Here is a 24,572-nt window from a genome sequence, read left to right on the forward strand (position 1 = left end):
CTGTTGCTCTGGCCCCACCCTCACTTTTTCTTTCTACGCCTGGTGCTGCTCTGGTCCATTCAGACCTCCTATGATGGGGCATATCAGACAAGCCACTGCTTTACATCACAACTGATTTTATAAACAGAGATTGTGTCTCCTCTCTGTTTGCAACTATTCAAAATATACTCTTTAAAATTCAGAGATCTACCCCCATTGAGCAAATTTATAATATATCTACTGTTCAAATTATTTCTAATATTTTTGCAAAAGAAAGATTTTCTTGCTAAAATGCTAATGATGCATTCCCTTTTAAAGGATATAAACTCTGCCAAATGCCCCTACCGAATGCCTTCCTGCTGTGAACGTCTGAAACCTATGACAAATAGTATTTTGAGATTTAGTGGTATCATACCAAGTACTCAAAGGGAAAATGCAATGGCATGGATAATTCAAAATAGTACGTATCCCTACTTGACTTGAAATATGTTGTGCAATTTTATTCCAACAATAACCTAGTTTCTGCCTTAATTAATTTGATACTGAAGCTAATATTAAATTAATTTTCACCCCTTGAGCATAAGAAAACCTTTTATCTTCTCATTCCAATACACATATATCCAGACTCAGTTAACATCTCTTTCTGGATGTGACCATATTGAAGTTCTTTTTCCACAAGATATTTTTAGGGGTCAGAAATGCAAAAGAGATAAAATCAAATCTTTCTGACTATTGGACTTAATCTGGTGTTGATTTCTTTTTAATATTTTTATTAATTAAATATTTCCAACCTACGCAGTATAGGAAATACAAACTGATATAGATACTACCCAGACATATCAAACTCTAACATTTGCTATGTCTGCTTCATATTTTCTAAGACAATAAATTATTACAGATAGATTAGTTGAGAAGATGGTGGAATTTCACCCCGGGGAGGGGCGAAACAGCTGCACCCATGACTAGGCAACAGCTCTCAGGGCAGTGGTTGACCTGGAAAGGACAGTAGGGTGGCGCCCAGCAGTGACCTGGGAGCAGTGGAGCAGGGTGCACCCACTGTTATCCTCCCACTTTCCCTACTCCACTGCTTGGGCACTCTACTGTTTCACTTTGTGTCTCCTGGGATCCTGACACCACAGTGACCCACCTAGAATTCTGTCCTTTTCATCCCCTGAACCCCTTTCAGAAAGGGATGTCTCTCACTGGAACAGATTTCTAAGGGTTCTGATTTTGCCCTCTGGTGTTATATCACTTTCCAGTAGCCAGCTTATGGAGGCTCTTTCCCCTCTCCATTTATCTTCTGAAATCTCCCCACAGATTCTTGACTCTGCACCTCCTACTTTACAAAAAGCAGTCACTTTTCTGCTTGTAGAGTTCCAGATATATTCTCTTAGATCTCAGGCTGAATTCTTGGGTGTTCAAAATGGTTTGATAGATATCCAGCTAAATTCAAGAGATCAGATGAAACGAGGTCCCCTACAATTCTGCCATCTTGCCTCTTCCCCTACTTTTAAAAAAATTTTGTATCAATGTTAACATAGTGAACATTTTTCTTTAACTTTTTTTTGCTTGTATTGATACCAGTAGATATTGTTCATTCACTTCACTGCTATGTGTTATTCCATTGTATGAATAAAACACAACTTGTCTATTCTCCCATTGCTTTACATTTACATTCTCGAATTGTTCACTATTATAAGTAATGCTTCTTCAAATATTCCTGTATTAGTCTGCTTGTGAACATGTAAGAGTTCCTCTGGAGGACACAGGTTGGACATACTTCAAGTTAACTGGAAAATGCAAATTTGTTTTCCAAAATGACTGTGCAAATTTACAATTCCACCACCAACATATGGAAATTCCTGTTTTCCTGTATCTTCACCAATTCATGATATCTTCAGATTTTCATCAATTTGACTGGTATCCAATGCCTATCCTGATGGCTAATAAGGTGGAGTAGATTTTCATGTTTGTTAACAATTTGAGCTTCATGAAAACTTGTTAATGATGCTTATTAGTTTTATTGGCTTGTCTTTGGATTCTTTGGGATTTTCTATGTAGATACACTGATAATATTTGCAAATATAGCTCTTTTTTTAATGTTAGTCACCATACAGTACATCATTAGTTTTTGTTATAGTGTTCAATGATTCATTATTTGCATTTAACACCCAGTGCTCATTACAACATGTGCCCTCCTTAATACCGATCACCAGGCTACCTCATTCCCCCACCCCTCTCCCCTCTGAAACCTTCTTATTCTTTTCTCCTCTTATTTATTTCTCTGGCTAAGATATCCAATAAATTGGTGAAAAGAAGCAAAGATTGAGGAATTCCTTATGTTTTTCATAACTTTATTAGGAATGCTTTTTAAAATGTCACCAATATGTTTATTTGTTTTAAGTAACCTTTCATCAAATTGAAGATGCTCTTTTGCCTGGTTTCATAACAGTATGTTTATCATTAATGAATATTGAATCTTATATAATGTTTTTTCAGCATCTATCAGATGATCATTTTTTTCTCCTTCAGTTTATTAGAGTTTATATTACATTAATAGATTGCTTAATACTGAGTTATTGCAAATTATAAAGATTGACATGTACTATATCAACCATGGCCATATTTATAAAGCCAAAATATGTTGGTTAACCAAAACCTTATTCTTGAATTAGACTTATACTATTGAAATTATTTACACTGATATAATTTAATATATATTTCATGAATGACCTCTCACAGATTTTATGAGAAATGGGAACAGTACCAAAAATAAAAATAACAATTCAAGGTATGTGGCTTCAATACATATTCCCTTAAAATAAAAGAAGGAGAAAGAAGAAATTCTACATGTAATAATTACATAGCTACCCCTTTACATACATTTAGTGATGATTTTTAATCTATTTTGTGTAGATCTATATTTGCTACAAATGAAACAGTTTGAAGCTAGAAGTTTTTACACTTGTGATACCAGTCTCTTATAGATATTACTATATGACCATTAAAGAAATACCAAACAACTGCTATTTATTTTGCCAACATATGTTGAATATTTAAGATTTATTATTCAGAAAGTATTGCTGAGAAATAATCCAGTTACTCTTCTTTACAAATCTACATACACACTCCCTTATTGACATTAGTGTACTTTGTATTATAATTGAAATTTTTGATTGTATATTAAGTCTTTAGGAGTCCCTAAATATGTATATAATCTCATGCAGTGAAAGTACATCTTTCTTCACATTTCCTAATGTCTCAAGGTCAGATTTTGACCATACTCCCCAGAACTCTGCCCAAAATATGGAGGACAGAGGGTAGGAGACTCACAAAAGATTAACTACACCCTTCAGAACAGTGAGCATCTCTTGCTTTTTGGGGGTTATTAATACATTTACCTAATTTAATTCTTTAGGAAAGTTTTATATTGGTAGAAGTTATGCCACATGTGAGGTAACAAATTTCAAGGACTTATAACCTGTTAAGATTCTTCATTTTATCTGTCCCTAATTTATCCTTTTCAATTTTCTTCAGGGTCTAGCAGTCTGGGATTTGTTGAACAAGGATGCGATATTATATGGACTAATCATGGCCTCTCCCAGCCCTTGTTGAAGAATGCTAAAACTTTTCCCCTGCTTATTTATAACAGCCCCTCTGATGCTATCCAACCCAGAAGAGTTGGGACACATTGAAAACTGTCCCAATACCAATAAAGCCAAAATACTGACCCAATAACTTTATGGAATATATCTAGAAGTGGCAAGAACTTCCTTTTACATATAGGAAAAATACTGTAATGACAAGTGATAGAGTAATTCAGAATTCACATTATTGGGTTCAAATCCAGCTCCATATCTATTTATATAACCTTGAACAAGATATTTACTTCAATAAGATTCCATAATTCCACCAGTTATATAGGGACAATAATATTGCCCACCTAATAGGATTTTTGTAAGAAATAAATAAGACGGTGCTCAGCACAAGGCTTGGAACATGGTAAACACTTAATAAATATTAGTGACTATTGTTGTTGTTATTATTCTTTCTCCTCCTCCAGTGTGAGATGACAAGTAGGTAAAGCTTTTTAACCACAATATAAAAATGCTCTGCTAAGCTTAATGCTTCCTCATCCAGTGTTCTCACTATAGAGAGCTTTTTCATTGCCCACCTTCCCTGTTCTCTTAATCTCTAACTCAAATATGTAAAACTACTCTTATTTTAAAAACACATCTCTAAACTCATTATAAGAAATAATAAGAAATAAAATAAAGTCATTATAATAAGTAGCAATAATTTAGGTCTAAAAATCATGCTTTCAGCATCATAACTTCTGCATGACCATGGCAAAGAAAAATCTAGTTCTAAAAATTTTGAGTACATTCTTGAAAACTACTTGCATGCTTCTAAATATTTCCTTGGCATGTCTTAACTACAGCTCTATATTTATAGATTATGTTATTATGAGTTTCACTAGTTTCTACTCCTAAAAACAGTCTTAACAAGCACATTGATTAAAAGTTCAGTTTCTAGAGTCAGAAAGAGCTAAATTCATATCTCGGGAAGCCTGGGGCAATTATTCAAGCTCTTTGAAGCCTCGTTTTTTTCATCTATAAAACTGAGCTAATGATTCCCCCTTTATTTGACTAGATAGTGATATAATGTGGATTTAGTGAGATAATACCTTTAAAGTCCTTAGCATAAAATACAACACATTTGTTGACTAGTATATAGTTAACTAATGATAGCATGGTTATTTATTATTATTTCTAACATTCCTGATAATTAAAAAGGGATATAAGAGGTTAAGCTATCAATTCTTAATCTTACTCTATGAGCAAACTTATTATAGAGGTCATTCTGGAAGCATCATAAAAAAAGATTTAAAATAAAGTTCAGATATAGTGGAACAGGCTCTAAAAACCAACCTTCTAATAGATCATTATAAACTCTGGACATAGTTTTTAAATACATTAAAGACCCTGAAAAGTGAAAAAAAAAAACAAGTAGGCTTGGGAGAGTTGTATCTTGGAGAAGGGACTGATATAGATGAGTCCCCATTTCTTTGGTTTTGACCTAAGGGACAGCAGTTTCAGCACAGTGCAGGGTGATTAAAATTCTCATGTAGGATGCTGAGCAAATTCAGGGTTGGAGCAGCCATTTTGGAGAGCTGAGTCACAGAGGAAGCCAGGGTGCTGACACAGGAGGTCTCAGCTGCTGCAGAAGGCAAAACAGCAATGCCACGAAGGAGAAGCTTCCTAAAGCAGGCCCCATTATCAGGCCCCATGTGGGTGAGGACATGCATTTGTTTTCTTTAGAGTGCCCCTGCATGCTCCTCAAGCATTGAGGGAGCAAGACAAAGAGACCCAGTTCAGCCATGGCATATAAGGCTTACCTGTCCAGAAAGAAAGATAATTCTTCCTCTGTGTGGGTCACATGATTGATTCCCCCCCCCAGCTGTTAAAGTTATTTAAGGCATACAAAAACAAAAAGGGAAGAATAAGGTGAACAGCCCTGTCATCTATGTGCTCATTGATGGGGTTGTTGAATATAGATGAGGTTCAGTGGGGTGGAGTCCAGAGCCTAGAAAGAATTCTTGAGACAACTTTGGTGCAAAATAGTGGTTTATTAAAGCATGGGGACAGGACCCGTGGGCAGAAAGAACTGCTGCACCAGGGTTTTGAGGCGTGGCTGATTATATACTACAGGGTTGGGGGAGGTAAGGAAAAAGGGAGGTTGAGAAAATACTTTCATATGTTAAAGAAGACTCTCAGGATACCAGAGGACTTGCCATTGTCAAGTTAAGGTTGTTTACCACTCTAGTAAGGCATTAACATGAAGATAGTTGGGAACTTCCTGGAGGAACATTACACTCTGCGGGCTTCAAGTATCTGTCTATGGGCTGCAGGTTACAAAGACATTCAACTGTATTTACATTTCCTTCCAGAAGCTAGGTTATTGATAGAAATGCTTTCTTCTTGTAGACTGCTAAGACATTTGTAAACTGAGGGAGACTCAAGTCTTGCAGGACTGTGGTCTCTATAGGTTAACTATTTCTTTTTTCCTTTAGGGCAGCCAAGAGTGCCTGAGAAATGTCACATACCTCCCATTGTGGGGGGGGTGGGAGGGTTGCAGGGTGTCAGTTTCTGCTTGGTCCTCAGCTTGCCTTCTGTTCCTTCATCACTCAGTTCAAGAAAGAAGAAAATACTGGGGGGAGGGTGAAAGATGGTGGAGGAGTAGGGGACCCCGTTTCAACCAGTCCCCTGAATTTAGCTGGATACTACTAAACCATTCTGAACATGCATAAAATCACCCTGAAATGTAAGAATATATATCTGGATCTCTACAAGCAGAAAAGCACTGTTTTTTGTAAGGTAGGAAGTGTGGAGTCGTGAATCTAGGCAAACTATTGGAAGATAAGGAGAAGGGGAGGGAGCCTCCATAAGCTAGCTCCTGGAAAGTGATATAACACCAGAGCACAAAATTGGAACCTTTAGAAATCTGCTCTAGGGAGCAACATCCCTCTCTGAAAGGGGCTTTGGAAATGAAAAGGCAGAATTCCAGATGGAGCATTGTGGTCTCAGGATACTAGAAGCCTCAGAGCCAAAGGGGCTTCTTGGACCAGCAGAGTACCCAAGCAGTGGAGCCAGGAAGCAGGTTGTGGTCAGCGAGCCCAGGAAGGGTACCTCAGCTTGGGTCACCATAAACCACAAGCCCGGCTGGTTGACAATCACTCTTCTCTTGGGCAGCCTGAAAAAATCAGGAGCCTGTACCCGCAACTGGGCAAAAACTCACAGAGTAGTAGTGGCTGGGAAAGGGCTTTAGAGCAGCACCAAGACAGAATCCAGAAGCTGTAGGTGCATGTGTGAGCCCAGGGCTGCTCCAAGTTTTAGAAGTATAAAGGGCAGGGACACTCCCAGACCCTGGGATGACCTCTGAGAGAGTAACTGTAGGCATGCACCAAGGGAGGCTGCAGTTTTGGCACCGGATACAGAAACAGACACTGTCCTGGAGGTTTTAATGAAGACAACAGACTGATTTCTCTGCTCTGGGCCAGGGGTTTGGGTGTGGGCATTTTTGCTCTGACCCTCAGAAGAGGCACAGAAAGCCGCCAGGGAAGAAAAAAGCACAAAGATCTGGTTTCCACTGATCCCATCCTCCTAACAAGGGGCAGGGCAACTCTGCCCAAGCAGGGTTGCCTGACAAACAGCATGGCAGGTCCCTCTACCAGAAGACAGGCTGGAGGAACAAGGGGACAACAACACTATAGTCCCCATAAGACTGTAAAATCTCAACTCTGGGGAAAATAGTATGTTGAACTTCAGGTGTTGCTTCACAGCTTGTTTATTTTTCAGATAAAACTCTTTTTCTTTTTTCCTTGCTCTTATGCTTTTTCTCTGTTTTTTCTTTTTACCTTTTTCTCATTTCAACTATAGGTTTAATATATCACATTTCATAGTAGCTTTTTAACTTGTACTTTTTCACACCTATACTTTATATACACTTCAATGTAGTCCTTTTTTCCCTATTCAATATTACCTTTTTATAGATATACACCAGTTTTACTTTCCCTGTAATTTTGGGAAGTAGTATCCTCTAGCAGAAAAAAAGACACTCAGGAACAACTGAAACACTCTACTTTGTCCACAATGAGAGATTACAGCCCCCCTCTTCCCCTCATCAACCCTTTTTAAAATTTTTATTTAAAATTTTTTTTTAATTTTATAAATTTTATTTTTGTGTTTAAATCTGGCTCCCCACCCCCCAGTGGCTTCTGACTGCTCCAAATTTTCCTAGGGTTCATCTTGCTTGGGTTGTAGTTAATATTTTGGAATCTGCTCATTCACTCAAATATCCCTCGACAGAATGACTAGGAGGAGGAACTCTCAACAAGGAAAAGAAACAGAGACAATGTCATCTGCCATGGAACTAATGGATATGGATATAGGCAAAATGCCACAGATAGAATTCAGGATAGCAATCATGAAGTCAATAGCTAGGCTTCAAAGAAGCATTAGGGACAATATAGAGTCTAAGAGCAGAAATGAGATCTAATCAGACTGAACTAAAAACTGCTATGAGTAAGATGCAGTTTAAATTGGATACACTAGGTTGGAGAAAAGATGGCAGAGGAGTAGGGAACAGCTTTTTCAGCTGGTCCCCTGATCGAGCTGGATATCTACCAGACCATCCTGAACACCCATGAAATTAGCCTGAGACACAGGAAGATACATCTGGATCTCTACAAACGAACATCGCCAGTGCTAAGTATTGAAGTACAAAGCGGGGAGCTATGAATCTGCACACAGATATCAGAAGATAAACAGAAGGGGGAGGGAACCACAGCACTCAGGCACCAGTAGTAGTAGCCACCTGCACTGGGGAGCAGGCCAGACTTGCAGACCAGCACCCGTGAGAAAGCAGACTGAGACAGTGAACCTGGGAACGCTTGTGTGACCAAACTGAAAACCGGAGCTCTGGCGCATTCACTGGAACCAGACTGAAACTGGGAGCTCAGGAGCATGCACGTCCAGACTTAAAACTGGAGCTCCAGAGCGCACGCTCGAACTCAACTGAAACCTGGAGCTCAGGAGTGCATGCGGGAACCAGGGGCAGCTGGCAGTGTTAGAAGTACAAAGGACAGAGATGTGCTGGCCCTGGAAGCAAGGGCTGGGAGAGTGGCTGTGGGGTGCACAACCCAGGATGCTACAGGGTTTTTAGCAGCACTGACAGAAACAGAGTTGAAGTGGCCAGGAGAGCTCAGTGGAGAGCAAACTGCGATTTCTCTGTTCTTAGACAGAGGCTAGGATATGGCCACTGCTGCTCTGACTCTCAGAATAGTCACAGAAAAACACTAGGGAAAGCCGCCAGAGAGCAAAACCCCAGAAATACCGGTTCACATTGTGCCCATCCCCATCACCGCTCACAGGGGACAGGGCAACTCTACCCAAACAGGGTGGCCTGAGTATCAGCATGGCAGGCCCCTCCCCCAGAAGGCAGGATGAAAAATCAAGAAGCCCACATCCCTAAGGTCCCTATAAAGCAAGTGGACACAGCCTGGGTCCTGGTCAATAATTTGGGCTCTGGGCATCCTTGCAACCTCTCCTCATCAGAATGACGAGGAGGAGAAATCCCCCCCAACAAAGAAAAGATACAGAGTCTGTGGCCTCTGCCACAGAACTGATGGATAAGGATATAACCAAATTGTCAGAAATGGAGTTCAGAGTAACAATGGTCTAGCTGATGTGTAGGCTTGAAAAAAAATATTAACGAAAATATTAATGAGAATATAGAATCTCCAAGGGCGGAAATGAGAGTGAATCTGGCAGAAATTAAAAATGCTATGAATCAAATGCAGTCAAAACTAGATGCTCTGACGGCCAGGGTGAATGAGGCAGAAGAACAAATTAGTGAATAGGAGGATGGGATGGTAGAAGGGAAAGCTAAAACAGAAACGTGGCTCAAAAAAATCCAATCTCAAGAATGTAGATTACGGAGGATTACTGACTCAATGAAAACGTTCCAATGTCAGAATCATCAGCATCCCCGAGGGGGTGGAGAAAGAGAGAGGTCTAGAAGAGATATTTGAACAAATTGTAAGTGAGAACTTCCCTAATCTGGCAAAGGAAACAAGCATTTGTGTCCAAGAGGCAGGGAGTACCCCTCCCAAGGTCAATGAGAACAGACCTACACCACGTCACGTCATAGTGCAATCCGCAAATATTAGATGCAAAGATACAGTATTTAAAGTGGCCAGAGGAAGAAAATCCTTACGAACAGAGGGAAAAATATCAAATTTATGTCAGACTTGTCTACAGAGACTGGCAGGCCAGGAAGGGTTGGCAGAGTATTTTCAAAGCTCTATCTGAGAAGAACATGCAGCCAAGGATCCTTTATGCAGCAAGGCTGTCATTCAGAACGGATGGAGAGATAAGGACCTCCAAGATTGGCAAAAACTGAAGGAATTCGTGACCACCAAGCCAGCACTACATGAGATATTAAGGGGGGGTTCTATAAAAGTAAAAAGGCCCCAGGAGTGATAGAGAACAGAAAAGAAGGAAAATGAAGTGACATGGGAAAAACAGATTAAAGACCAAGAGCTCAGAGGGAGAGCAATTAATGACGCTATGAAAATTTCCAATGGAAGAATTGTTGGGATCCCTGAGGGGGTGGAGAGATAGAGAGGTCTAGAAGATATATTTGAGCAAATCGTAGCTGAGAACTTCCCCAGTATGGGTAAGGAAACAAGCATTTGTGTCCAAGAGGCAGAGAGGACCACTCCCAGGATCGTTGACAACACACTTAGGCTGTGACATATAATAGTACAATTTGCAAATCTTAGATTCAAGGAAGCAGTCTTGAAAGGAGTGAGGGGGAAGAAATTTCTTATGTACAGAGGGAGGAATAGCAGAAGAACCTCAGACCTGTCCACAGACACCTGGCAAGCCAAAAAGGGCTGGCAAGACATATTCTGGGTACTAAATGAAAAGAACATGGAGGGGCACCTGGGTGGCACAGCAGTTAAGTGTCTGCCTTCGGCTCAGGGCGTGATCCTGGCATTATGGGATCGAGCCCTGCATCAGGCTCCTCCGCTGTGAGCCTGCTTCTTCCTCTCCCACTCCCCCTGCTTGTGTTCCCTCTCTTGCTGGCTGTCTCTATCTCTGTCAAATAAATAAATAAAATCTTTTTAAAAAAAAGAAAAGAAAAGAACACGGAGCCAAGGATACTGTATCCATCAAGGCTGTAATTCAGAATGGATGCAGAGACAAGAGGTTTCCAAGACTGGCAGAAACTGAAAGAATATGTGACCGCCAATCCAGTCCTGCAAGAAATGTTGAGGGGGGTTCTATAAAAGGGGAAAGACCACAAGAGTGTTATAGAACAGAAATTTACAGAGACAATCTATAGAAACAACAACTTTACAGGCAACATGATGGCAATGAAATCATAGCTTTCAATAATCACTCTCAATGTGAATGGCCTAAATGCTCCCATGAAATGGCACAGGGTTGCATATTGGATAAAAAGACATGACCCATCCATATGCTGACAACAAGAGACTCATTTTGAACTTAAAGATGCAACCAGACTGAAAGTGAAGGGATGGAGAACTATTTTTCATGCCAATGGACCTCAAAAAAAAGCTGGGGTAGCAATTCTTATATCAGACAAATTTGATTTTAAGCTAAAAACTGTGGTTAGAGATACAGAATGATATTATATCATTTTTAAAGGGTCTAACCAACAAGAATATCTAACAATTATAAATATCTATGCTTCCAACATGAAAGAAGCCAACTACATAAGCCAACTATTAACCAAATAAAGAAACATATTGATAATAATGCTTTAAAAGTAGGATACCTCCACACTCCACTCTCAGCAATAGACAGATCATCTAAGCAGAAGATCTACAAAGAAACAAGAGCTTTGAATGACACATTGGACCAGATGGACTTCGTAGATATATACAGAACATTCCACTCTAAAGCAATAGAATACTCACTCTTCTCAAACACACATGGAACTTTCTCCAGAATAGATCACATACTGGGTCAAAAATCAGGTTTCAACCGAGACCAAAAGATTGAGATTATTCCCTGCATATTCTCAGATCACAATGCTTTGAAACTGGAACATAATCACAAGAAAAAATTTGGAAGGAATTAGAACACTTGCAAACTAAAGACCATCTTGCTTTATAATGTTTGGGTAAACCAGGATATTAAAGAATAACTTAAGTAATTCATGGAAAACAATGAGAATGAACACATATCAGTCCAAAACCTATGGGATGTTGCAAAGGCAGTCCCAAGGGTGAAATACCCATCCAAGCCTCACTCAAAAAAATAGAATAATCCCAAATATGAAAGTTAACTTTACTCTGCAAAGAACTGTAGAAAGGATAATAAATAAAGCCCAAGCCAAGTAGGGAAGATAAATAGTAAAGATTAGAGCAGAAATCAATGAACTAGAAATCAGAAATACAGTACAGCAGATCAACAAAACTAGAAGCTGGTTCTTTAAAAAAAAATTAAAAAGATAGATAAGCCACTGGCCAGACTTATACAAAAGAAAAAAGAAAGTAATATTCCATTGTATATATGGACCACATCTTCTTAATCCAGTCATCTGTTGAAGCGCATCTTGGCTCCTTCCACAATTTAGCTATTGTGGAAAATGCTGCTATGAATATTGGGGTGCATATGGCCCTTCTCTTCACTACGTCTGTATCTTTGGGGTAAATATCCAGTAGTGCAATTGCTGGGTCATAGTAGCTCTATTTTTAACTTTTTAAGGGACCTCCACACTGTTTTCCAGAGTGGCTGTACCAACTTGCATTCCCACCAACAATGTAGGAGGGATCCCCTTTCTCCACATCCTCTCCAACGTTTGTTGTTCCCTGCCTTGTCAATTTTTGCCATTCTAACCGGCATAAGGTTGGTATCTCAATGTGGTTTTGATTTGAATTTCCCTGATGGCTAATGATTTTGAACATTTTTTCATGTGTCTGTTAGCCAGTTCTTTGTCTTCATTGGAAAAGTGTCTGCTCATATCTTCTGCCCATTTTTTGATTTGATTATTTGATTCCCGTGTATTGAGTTTGAGAAGTTCTTTGTAGATCTTCGATACTATCTTTTATCTGTAGTGTCATTTCCAAATAACTTCTCCCGTTCCATGGGCGGCCTCTTAGTTTTCTTGACTGTTTCCTTGGTTGTGCAGAAGCTTTTATCTTGATGAAGTCCCATAAGTTCATTTTTTCTTTTGTTTCTCTTGCCTTTGGAAATGTGTCATGAAAAAAGTTGCTGTGGCCGATGTCAAAGAGGTTGAAGCCTATGTTCTCCTCTAGGATTTTGATGGATTCCTGTCTCACATTGAGGTCCTTCATCCATTTGGAGTTTGTCTTTGTGTATGGTGTGAGAGAGTGGTCAAGTTTCATTCTTTTGCATGTAGCTGTCCAACTTTCCCAGCACCATTTATTGAAAAGACTGTCTTTTTTCCACTGGATGTTTTTCCCTGCTTTGTCAAAGATTAGTTGCCCAAAGAGCCGAGGGTCCATTTCTGGGTTCTCTATTCTGTTCATTGGTCTATGTGTCTGTTTTTGTGCCAGTACCATGCTGCCTTTGTGGTCCATATATACAATGGAATATTGTTCAGCCATCAGAAAGAATGATTACACAACATTTGCCGCAACATGGATGGGACTGGAGGAGATTATGCTAAGTGAAATAAGTCAAGCAGAGTAAGACAATTATCATATGGTTTCACACATTTATGGAACATAAGAAATAGGAAGATCGGTAGGAGAAGGAAGGGAAGAATGAAGGGGGGGTAAACAGATGGGGAATGAACCATGAGAGATTGTGGACTCTGAGAAACAAACTGAGGGCTTCAGAGGGGAGGGGGGTGGGGGATTGGGATAGGCTGGTGATGGGTATTAAGGAGGGCATGTATTGCATGGTGCACTGGGTGTTATATGCAAATAATGAATCATGGAACATTACATCAAAAACTAAGGATATACTGTATGTTGACTAATATAACATAATAAAAAATTATTATAAAAAAGAAAAGAGAAAGGTCCCAAATTAATAAAGTTATGAAAGAAAGGGGAGAAATCACAACTAACACCAATAAATAAAAATAATTATTAGAAATTATTATCAACAACTATATGCCAATAAATTAAGCAACCTGGAAGAAATGGATTTCTTCCTGGAAAACGACCAAGACTGAGACAGGAAGAAATTGACAACCCAAATAGAAAAATAACCAGAAACAACATTGAAGCACTGATCAAAAACCTCCCAAAAAACAAGAGTCCAGGGCCAGATGGCTTCCTAGGGGAATTCTACCAAACATTTAAAGAAAAAATAATACCTCTTCCCCTGAAGTTGTTTCAAAAAATAGAAACAGAAGGAAAATGCCCAAACTCATTCTATGAGGCCAGCATTCCCTTGATCCCCAAACCAGGCAAAGACTGCATCAAAAAGGAGAATTACAAACCAACAACCCTGATGAATATGGATGCCAAAATTCTCAACAAGATCCTAGCTAATATGATCCAACAGTACATTAAAAGGATTATCCATCACGACCAGGTGGGATTCATCCCTGGTTTGCAAGGGTGGTTCAACATTTGCAAATCAATCAGTGTGATAGAACACATTAATTAGAGAAGAGACAAGAATCATATGGTCCTCTCAATTGATGCAGAAAAAGCATTTGACAAAATACAGCATCCTTTCCTGATTAACACCCTTCAGAGTGTTGGTATAAAGGGTACATTCCTCAATCTCATAAAAAACTCTGTGAAAAGCCCACAGCAATGTCATTCTCAATGGGGAGAAGCTGAGAGACTTTCGCTAAGATCAGGAACACAACAAGGATGCCCACATTTGCCACTATTGTTCAACATAGTACTAGAAGTCTTACAACAGCTACTAGTCAACAAAAAGAAATAAAAACATTCAAATTGGCAAAGAAGAAGTCAAACTCTGTCTCTTCACAGATGACTTATATCTTGTGTGTAAAACCCAAATGGCTCCACTCCCAAATTACTAGAACTCATACAGCAATTCAGTAATGTGGCAGGATATAAATTCTATGCACAGAAATCAGTTGCTGTCCTATACACTAACAATGTAATTGTAGAAAGAGAAATTAGGGAATTGATTCCATTTACAATAGCACCAAAAACCATAAGTTACCTTGGAATAAACCTAACCAAAGAGGTAAAGGATCCTTACTCTAGAAAGTGCAGAACACTTATGAAAGTAATTGAAGAAGACACAAAAAGATGGAAAAACATTCCATCCTCATGGATTGGAAAAATAAACATCGTTAAAATGTCTATGCTTCCCAGAGCTAACTATATTTTCAATGCTATCCCAATCAAAGTACCAAAGGCATTTTTCAAAGTGCTGGAACAAACAATCCTAAAATTTGTGTGGAACTAGAAAAGACCCTGAATCACCCAGGAAATGTTGAAAAAGGGAACAAAGCTGGGGGCATCACATTGTCTGATTTCAAGCTATACAACAAAGCTGTGATCATCTAGACAACATGGTACTGGCACAAAAGCAGACACATACATCAACAGAACAGAATAGAGACTCCAGAAATAGACCCTCAACTGTATGGTCAACTAATCTTTAACAAAGCAGGAAAGAATATCCAATGGAAAAAAGAAAACGTCTTCAACAGATGTTGCTGGGAAAATTGGACAGCTACATACAGAAGAATGAAACTCAAACATTCTCTTACACCATACACGAAGATAAACTCAAAATGGATGAAAGACCTCGATGTGAGATAGGAATCCATCCAAATCCTAGAGGAGAACATAGGCAGCAACCCTTTGACTTCTTTCAAGACACGTCTCCAAAGACAAGGGAAGCAAAAGCGAAAATGAACTTTTGGGACTTCATCAAGATAAAAACCTTCTGGGGGCGCCTGGGTGGCACAGCGGTTAAGCGTCTGCCTTCAGCTCAGGGCGTGATCCCAGCGTTCTGGGATCGAGTCCCACGTCAGGCTCCTCCGCTGTGAGCCTGCTTCTTCCTCTCCCACTCCCCCTGCTTGTGGACCCTCTCTCGCTGGCTGTCTCTGTCTCTGTCGAATAAATAAATAAAATGTTTAAAAAAAAAAAAGATAAAAACCTTCTGCACAGCAAAGGAAACAGTCAACAAAACTAAGAGGCAACCCACTGAGTGGGAGAAGATATTTGCAAATGACACTACAGATAAAAGGCTTGTATCCAAGATCTCTAAAGAACTTCTCAAATTCAACACCCAAAAAACAAAGAATCCAGTCAATAAATGGGCAAAAGACATGAACAGACACTTCTTCAAAGAAGGCATACAAATGGCTAATAGACACATGAAAAAATATTGAACATCACTAGCCATCAGAGAAATTCAAATAAAACTGCATTGAGATACCACCTTACACCAGTTAGAATGACCAAAATTAAAAAGGCAAGAAGCATCTAATGTTGGCAAGATTGTAGAAAGGGGAACCCTCTTACACTGCAGTGGGAATGCAAGTTGGTACCACCACTTTGGAAAACAGTATGGAGGTTACTCAAAAAGTTAAAAATAGAGCTACCCTATGCCCCAGCAATTCCACTACTGGGTATTTACACCAAAAATACAGATGTAGTGAACAAAAGAGTCACATGCACCCCAAATCATAGCAGCAATGTCCAGAATAGCCAAACTGGAAGGAGCCGAGATGCCCTTCAACAGATGACTGGATAAAGAAGATGCAGTTCATATGTATAATGGAATATTACTCAGCCATCAGAAAGGACGAATGCCCACCATTTGCATCAATAAGGATGGAAGTGGAGGGGATTATGCTAAGTGAAATAAGTCAAGCAGAGAAAGATAATTATCATATGCTTTCACTTATTTGTGGAACATAAGGAATAGCATGGAAGACATTAGAGGAAGGAAGGGAAATATCGAGGGGACCGGGGGGGAGAGAAACCATGAGAGACTATGGACTCTGGCAAACAAACTGAGGTTTTCAGAGGGGAGGGGGGAGGTTAGCCTGGTGATGGATATTAAAGAGTGCAGGTATTCAATGGAGCACTGGATGTTATATGCAAACAATGAGTCATGGAGCATTACATCAAAAACTAATGGAAGTACTGTATGGTGACTAACATTACATAATAATAATAATAAAGATGTTAAAAATAGAGTTACCCTCTGACCCAGTAATTGCACTACTAGGTATTTACCCCAAAGATACAGATGTAGTGAAAAGATGGGGCACATTCACCCCAATGTTCATAGCAGCAATGTCCTTAATAACCAAACTGTGGAAAGTGTTGAGATGTCCTTCAACAGATGAATGGATAAAGAAGTCGTGGTTTGTATATACAATGGAATATTATTCAGCCATCAGAAAAGAGGAATACCTACCATTTGATTCAACATAGATGGAACTGGAGGGGATTATGCTAAGTGAAATAAGTCACAGAGAAAAACAATTATCATATGGTTTCACTCATATATGGAACATAAGGAATAGCACAGAGAACATAGGGGAAGGGAGGGAAAACTGACAGGGAAGAAATCCAAGAAGTAGATAATCCATGAGAGACTGTGGACTCTGGGAAAGAAACTAAGGGTTTCAGGAGGTAGGGGAGCAGTAGTATGGTGTAGCCAGGTGATGGGTATTAGGGAAGTGATGTGTTGTGATGAGCACTGGGTGTTAAACACAACTAATGAATTGTTGAACACTGCATCAAAAACTAAGGATGTACAATATTTAAAAAAAATTTTTTTTAATTTTCATGTAAAGCCCACAGTCTTTCTGGCCTAAGGAACCAGGGCAACCACAGGTGTCAGGAAGTGAAAGGAGGTGGCACAGAAGAGATAAACCAGAAAAGAGGGACCTCTAAATTTTATATATGAACTCTGCCCAAGTCTCTGGCTGACCCCTGAACCAAGCATGTAGAGCAAAGACTCAATACAGCTTGCACGTTAGGCTTAAAGAATGAATGGGGGATTTGAGCCGTCAGCACTACAGGTAATAAAGTGTTTGCACCTTGAGTCTAATCAAGCTAATTGTATGCTAAACAAAACCATAAAAATCCTTTAGAGGAATATAACAGAAATCAGAGTCTCTACAACATAATATTCACAGTTCTAGGATCAAAATCCAAAATCAATCAATGTATAAACTAGGAAAATTTACCCTTAAAAGATAGGAGAAAAACAACTTTTCTATCTTTTCTACTCACTGAGACCCTTGTTCTAGAATGAGCCCTCCTTAAGTACTCTAACTGGACATGTCAAACAAAACTGTACTTTTAAAGCTTCTGCTGTTTCTGTGTCGTTAAGAGTAAGAATCAGATAGTAAATTTACTTAGAAGATCGTTATAATGATCTGTTTAGTTTGAGGGCTTTTTATGTTTCAAATTTTTATTTAAATTCTAATTAGTTAACATGTTATGTAATATTGATTTCAGGAGTAGAATTTAGTGATTCATCACTTACATATAATACCCAGCGCTCATCACAAGTGCCCTCCTTAATACCTATCACCCATCTAGCCCATCCCCCACCCACCTCCCTCCATCAACCCTCAATTTGTTCTCAATAGTTAATTGTCTCCTATGGTTTGTTGATGTTGTTGTTTTAATTTTTTTTTTAAAGATTTTTATTTATTTATTTGACAGAGATAGAGACAGCCAGCGATAGAGGGAATGCAAGCAGGGGGAGTGGGAGAGGAAGAAGCAGGCTCACAGCAGAGGAGCCCGACGTGGGGCTCGATCCCAGAACGCCGGGATCACGCCCTGAGCCGAAGGCAGACGCCCAACCGCTGTGCCACCCAGGCGCCCCTGTTGTTTTAATTTTTAAGAATGACTCAGGCTAGTCAGGAAGAAGAAGGTTGAGCAAAAAAGAGCTAATAAGATCTTCACAATAATGTTAACAACTATTTTGATTTTTCCAGCAGCAGCCCAAGGCAGGGGTGGAGACAGTGGTCAGACCAGGGCAAAGGCAGTTAAGAGGAAAAATTCAGGATTGGGAGGTTAAGAGTGGAACTTGAGAAATCATAGACAAGTTCTTAGGAGAAAGGGGGTCAGTAAGAAATTTCCCTTTATAACAAGGAAGGTCAAGACCTTTAAAAGCAGAGGCCCCTAATAGCCAGTTTCAAGTAGTTTCTTAATCTGTAGCATGTGGTAACACTTCTCAGTTAGTCCAAATAATCCAGAAAAGCCCTACTAGTGAGGAAAGCTTGAAAAATCTACAAAAGCCAGAGTTCAGAAGGCGTAGCCACCAGAAGTATGCAAATTCTCTGAAAATCCTGAGAGTTTTTAATGTGTTGGACTTTCAACAGGATGTGGGATGCAAAATCAGTGCTATCCTATTAAATGCTAAAAGAAGGATGATCTCCCAAAGCTGGAGAAAATTAAAAGCATAGTTGATGAAAACAAATTCTTATTGTAAAAAATTATCTGCAGAATTCAATGAAATTTAATATAGTAGTTAAAAAACCAAAATGCTTATTTTTTTTGCTTTAAAAATATAAATGATGGTTTTAGTCATGTACTTTTCCCAATTTTCCATTTTATGAGATCTATGTGGAAAGAGTCTGCAAAAGGAAACTTTGTATCTATTGAATTTTCAAAATGAAAGTGATATCTGCTTCTCAACCCTGGCCACTAAGATGCTAATGGTTATTGTTCAGAATTCCATGTTGGTCTCCAAGCCAGTCACCAATCCTATGCTTCTAACCCCAACTACATCCAAACATATCATCTGTACTCCTCACTATGACCTGGAAAAGAAATAAACCTGTCAGAAAAATTTAGCCATAGTTGTGAAGTTTTTTAAGGCTAAATTCCTCATGGTAAAATAAAAGTAAGAATATATAAGGAAAACATTCTGAGACATGAATTTTCTGTAGAAACATGCTCTATGTTTTTAATTTTGATCTGAGAAACCTAGAATCCCAGAAATCACCATCACCTGTTAACTAACAAGGTGAATAATTCTAAAAGGGCTTTGACTCAGGGTATTTTGCCAATTTTATACAAATATAGGCTTTTTTCTTAAGATCTCTCATAAGAATGATAGTGTTCATCTACAAAGCACACTGAAGTCCTTACTTTGTGGGCACAGTCCTGTGAATACAAAGCATCACTATAAATGATGAAGTAGTTTATAATGTAAACAATATCATCATTCCTGACCTTTTGTCATTTGACTTTACTATGAAAGCCTCACCGTACTGTTTCCTGTTTTCTGTCTTTCCGTTTCCCTTTCCAACCTATTCATGGCCTTCAAGTTTTAATGTTTTAGCGCTTCACAACTGTCTCCCAGTTACTTAGCTCAAGGCAGATCATCAAGTATACTCTTCTAAGTACATAGGGGCATCTGGATGAGTTTTCAATCATAGTCCACTTGGAAACAATGGCTGTACTTGGTTCTCTGAAGGACGCTCAGAATTTGCCCTTGCAATAACTTTGTTATAAATTTGATGTGCTTTCATCACCCAAAGTCAATTTCTTCCAGCAAATGGTTGGCTAAAAATCAAAGGTTCAGAAATTTGGTAATTTTCCCTAATTGGGGCTCTAGCCACATCATCAATACATTTGAGCAATTAAAAAATGTATTTTGAGAATTCATTTCAGGGAAAACAAAAGGAAAACCAATTTTCTAACAATTACCTAGTGGCTCAATAGAAGAAATAAGCTCATCTTGAACAATTGATGATAAATATAAGAATATTTTCTGAAGTTAACTTATAGAAAGTTATAAGTTGCAGAATGTGTAATCACAGCTGTAGTCATCCTAGACATTTTTGTATACATAATCAGTGAAAAAGTAGCTGACCAGCAGATTCATATTTTATATCATTAAAGAGTATTCAAAATATTACACTGTTAGAAAATTAATGTGCATAGAAAAATTAATAAAGTTCTCTTTAATTTGGAGAAAGAAATTAGGTCTTTTGTACCTAATGTTTTCACTGAAGAGTGTTTCCAGTGAATCCAGGCTTGTGACTGATCCTACCAATAGAGTACAGCAGAAGTGATGCTATATCCAATGACATATTGGATAAAAGGTTAGTATCCAAAATCTATATAGAACTTATCAAACTCAACATCCAAAAAAACCAAATAATCCAGCTAAGAAATGGGCAGAAGAAAGGAATAGACATTTTTCCAAAAAAAGACAACCAGATGTTTAACAGACACATGAAAAGATGCTCAACATCACTCATCCTCAGGGAAATACAGATGAAAACCACAATGAGATACCACCTCACACCTGTCAGAATGGCTAAAATTAAGAATTCAGGAAACAACTGATGTTAGTGGGAATGTGGAGAAATGGGAACCCTTTTGCACTGTTGGTGGGAATGCAAACTGCTGCAGCCACTCTGGAAAACAGTGTGGAAGTTCCCCAAAAAGTTAAAACTAGAACTACACTAAAACCCAACAACTGTACTACTAGGTATTTGTCTGAAGTATACAAAAGTGCTGATTCTAGGGGCACATGCACCCCAATGTTTATAGAAGCACTATCAACAATAGCCAAATTATAGAGAGCCCAAATGTCCATCAAGTGATGAATGGATAAAGAAGATGTGTTGTATATATATTTATAATGGAATATTACTTGGTGATAAAAAAGGATGAAATCCTGTCTTTTGCAACAATGTTGATGGATCTAGACTGTAGTATGCTAAATGAAATAAGTCAGAGAAAGACAAATACATGATGTTCCTCCTATGTGGAATTTAAGAAACAAAACAGATGAACATAGGAGAAGGGAAGAAAAAATAAGATAAAAACAGAGAGGGAGGAAGCTGTGAGAGACTCTTAACTATAGAGAACAAACTGAGGGTTGCTGGAGGGGAGGTGGATGAAGGATGGGCTAAACAGGTGATGGGCATTAAGGAGGGCACTTTTTTGGATGAGCACTGAGTGTTATATTAAGTGATGAATCACTAAATTCTACTCCTACTCCTGAAACTAATGCTACACTATATGTTGACTAACTTGAATTTAAAAAATTACTTCATCAAATAGGAAAAATGTGATGCTATATCACTTGTGAGGCAAATCCTTAAAATGATACAACTTCTGTCTGGTCTACTTTTTGTGGGGACAGAAACCCCTGGAACCAGGCCACAATGCTGTGATGAAGCCCCAACTAACCGACATGGGGAGTCCATGTAGAAGAGGAACTGAGGCCAACAGCCAGCATCAAACACCAGACATAGGGACAAAGCAATCTTCAGATGATTCCAGAGCAGCCTTCCTGCCTGCCTAGACATAACTGAGCAGAGACAAGTGAACCTTGTTATTCCCCATCTGAATTCCTGACCCACAGAATCCATGAACATAATAAATGGTAGTTTTGCACTACTAAGTTTGGAGATAATTTTTTATACTACTATAATAACAGGAATAAGAGTGAAAAAGCCACCAAAGAAAGATGCCAAGAGCCTATAATGGAAGACAGAGACACCATGAGGGAGAATTCTTAGCAAGGAATACCCAATGCTGAATAGACACCACAGAGGGTGACAAATAAGGGAAACTCTTTGGATTTTGCAGCCAAAGGAAATATGCCCTTATTGTCTACTGCAGGAACAAACATACTGCAAGGTTTTGAGGTATGATGGAAAGTAGGAAGTGGGGACTGTGACAAGAGGAGGAAGTCAAGGGAAGATTATTTATAGACAGAGGTAAATAATTTCTATTTAGAAGGTTAGGAAGAAGTTGATGGTAAAAAACTTAGGTGGCTGTATGGGTGTGGAAGCAGAGGATGGTGGAAAGTACAAGGTTGTGGGATGCAAAGGGAAGGGTAGATAGGGAGACAGATTGGTAATAAAAAGGAAAGGAGACACTTCTTCCTCTAAGATGAAAAAATGAGAAAAATATAAGCAATTAATTTAAAAATATTTTGAGAAATAAAAGAGGGAAGTCAAAGAAATTTATCTCAAGTAGCCTTTTTCCCTGTAGCAAAATAAGAAATAAACTTATCTAGATGGCTCAAGAATGAAGGAAGTGAATGCTTGAGGACATTGTATAATTTTTTCTTATTGTCCTCATTGTTTAGTTTACTGTTCTAATATTTTTTATTTTTTTAACTTAAGTTCAATTATAGTACATCATTAGTTTCAGATGTAGAGTTCAATAATTCATCAGTTGCATATAACACCTAGTGCTCATCACATCACTGGTCAACCAGTTACTCCATCCCCCACTCTCCTCCCCTCCAGCAACCCCATATTTGTTTCCTTTAGGTAAGCATCCCTCATGGTTTCTCCCTTTCGGATTTATTATTCTTCAGTTTTCCCTCCCTTCCCCTATGATCCTCTGCACTATTTCTTATATTCCACATATAAGTGAAACCTTTCTCTGATTGATTTATTTTGCTCAGCATAATACCCTCCATTTCCATCCATGATGATGTACATGGTAAGGTTTATTATTTGATGGCTGAGTAATACTCCATTGTGTGTGTGTGTGTGTGTGTGTGTGTGTGTGTGTGTACTACATCTTCTTTATCCATTCATCTGTCGATGGACATCTGAGCTGTTTCTATGTTTGGTTATTGTGGACATTGCTGCTATAAACATTGTGGTGGAGGTGCCCCTTCGGATCATTACATCTGTACCTCTGGGGTAAATACCTAGTAATGTAATTTCTGGGTGGTAGGGTAGCTCTATTTATAACTTATTGAGGAACCTCCATATTGTTTTCCAGAGTGGCTGTACCAGCTTGCATTCCCACCAACAGTACAAGAGGGTTCCCCTTTCTCTGCATCCTCGCCAACATTTGTTATTTCCTGACCTTAATTTTAACCATTCTGACTGATGTGAGGTGGTGTCTCATTGAGGTTTTGATTTGTATTTCCCTGATGTCGAGTGATGTGGAGCATTTTTTCTTGTGTCTGTTAGCCATTTGCATATCCTCTTTGGAGAAATGTCTGTAATATTTTTTCATTTCTTCCAAAAAATATTAACAGGGACAGTTACCTTAAAACTAATGACCTGGCAGAATCAAGCCACCACTAGTGAATTTTCAGAAGACTCACTTCTGGGTTCCAGCTGAATTGTAAAATATTTTATTCCTTAGATATACACCCTCTAGAAAATATATATAATACATCATACTTTGATTGGAATATTATCTAACAACTTTGTCTTCTCTCCTGTTCTAGTGAAAAGACAAGTTTGTTATTTTAATTCAAAGGGGGTTACTGTTTCTTTATCTCCTATTCCATAGAGAAATTAATCCAAAGTTATAAAAGCAAAGTAAAATCTGTTGATTCCTCTCTCTTTCTTTCCTTCACCACCACCTACTTTATTCCAATCTGTCCATCCGAACAAACACTCTCTGCTCCTCAAATTTGTCCAGACTGCATCCCACTTTCCTGATTCCAAACTTCCCTTTGGGGGAAAGACGGGAGTTATGAACAGCTCCAAGCCCAGTCTCCCCAGTTCTTCAAGCTTTTTTGCTCTTTACTTTGGTGCCCACCATTCCTCTAAGGTGCAGTACCTTTAACAAAACATCTTAGATGAATCACTGTGGTTGCACCAGTGCATCCCTTTGGAGGCCTCCAGCATTACATACCTTACATAAAGGAACAAGAGACAGTCCCACAACTTTCTCACCCAGATCAAGCAAGAGAATTGGCAGGGAACTAGGGCTTCTCAACTCACCCAGAGTCTGACTAATCAATGAATCAGCCAATGAGCCAGGACTTGTGACAAATTAACATGGCAAGAAGATTCTGAATATTTGTTGGGATGAGGGGGCTGAAATACAGCACTTTATTGTGAATTCCTAGTTTAGCTGAATTTCTACTGTGTTGCATTATGTCAGCTATCCCTTCCAAGCCCCAGCCTGTCTGCCACTTACCCATATCAGGGCACCTACACTTGAAACAGCAATTCGTTTTATTTAAGCAAATATTAGAACACTTCAAGTGGTCATAATGAATTCTAATTCCAAGTGAAATTTGGTCCCAAATATACATCTACCTACCCCTGCCCACTCATTACATCCTTTTACCATAGGAAAATTGTTACTTACCAAAGAGGTTAAAAAG

This window comes from Ailuropoda melanoleuca, chromosome 14 (assembly GCF_002007445.2).
Source record: "Ailuropoda melanoleuca isolate Jingjing chromosome 14, ASM200744v2, whole genome shotgun sequence".
In the NCBI taxonomy this organism is placed as follows: Eukaryota; Metazoa; Chordata; class Mammalia; order Carnivora; family Ursidae; genus Ailuropoda; species Ailuropoda melanoleuca.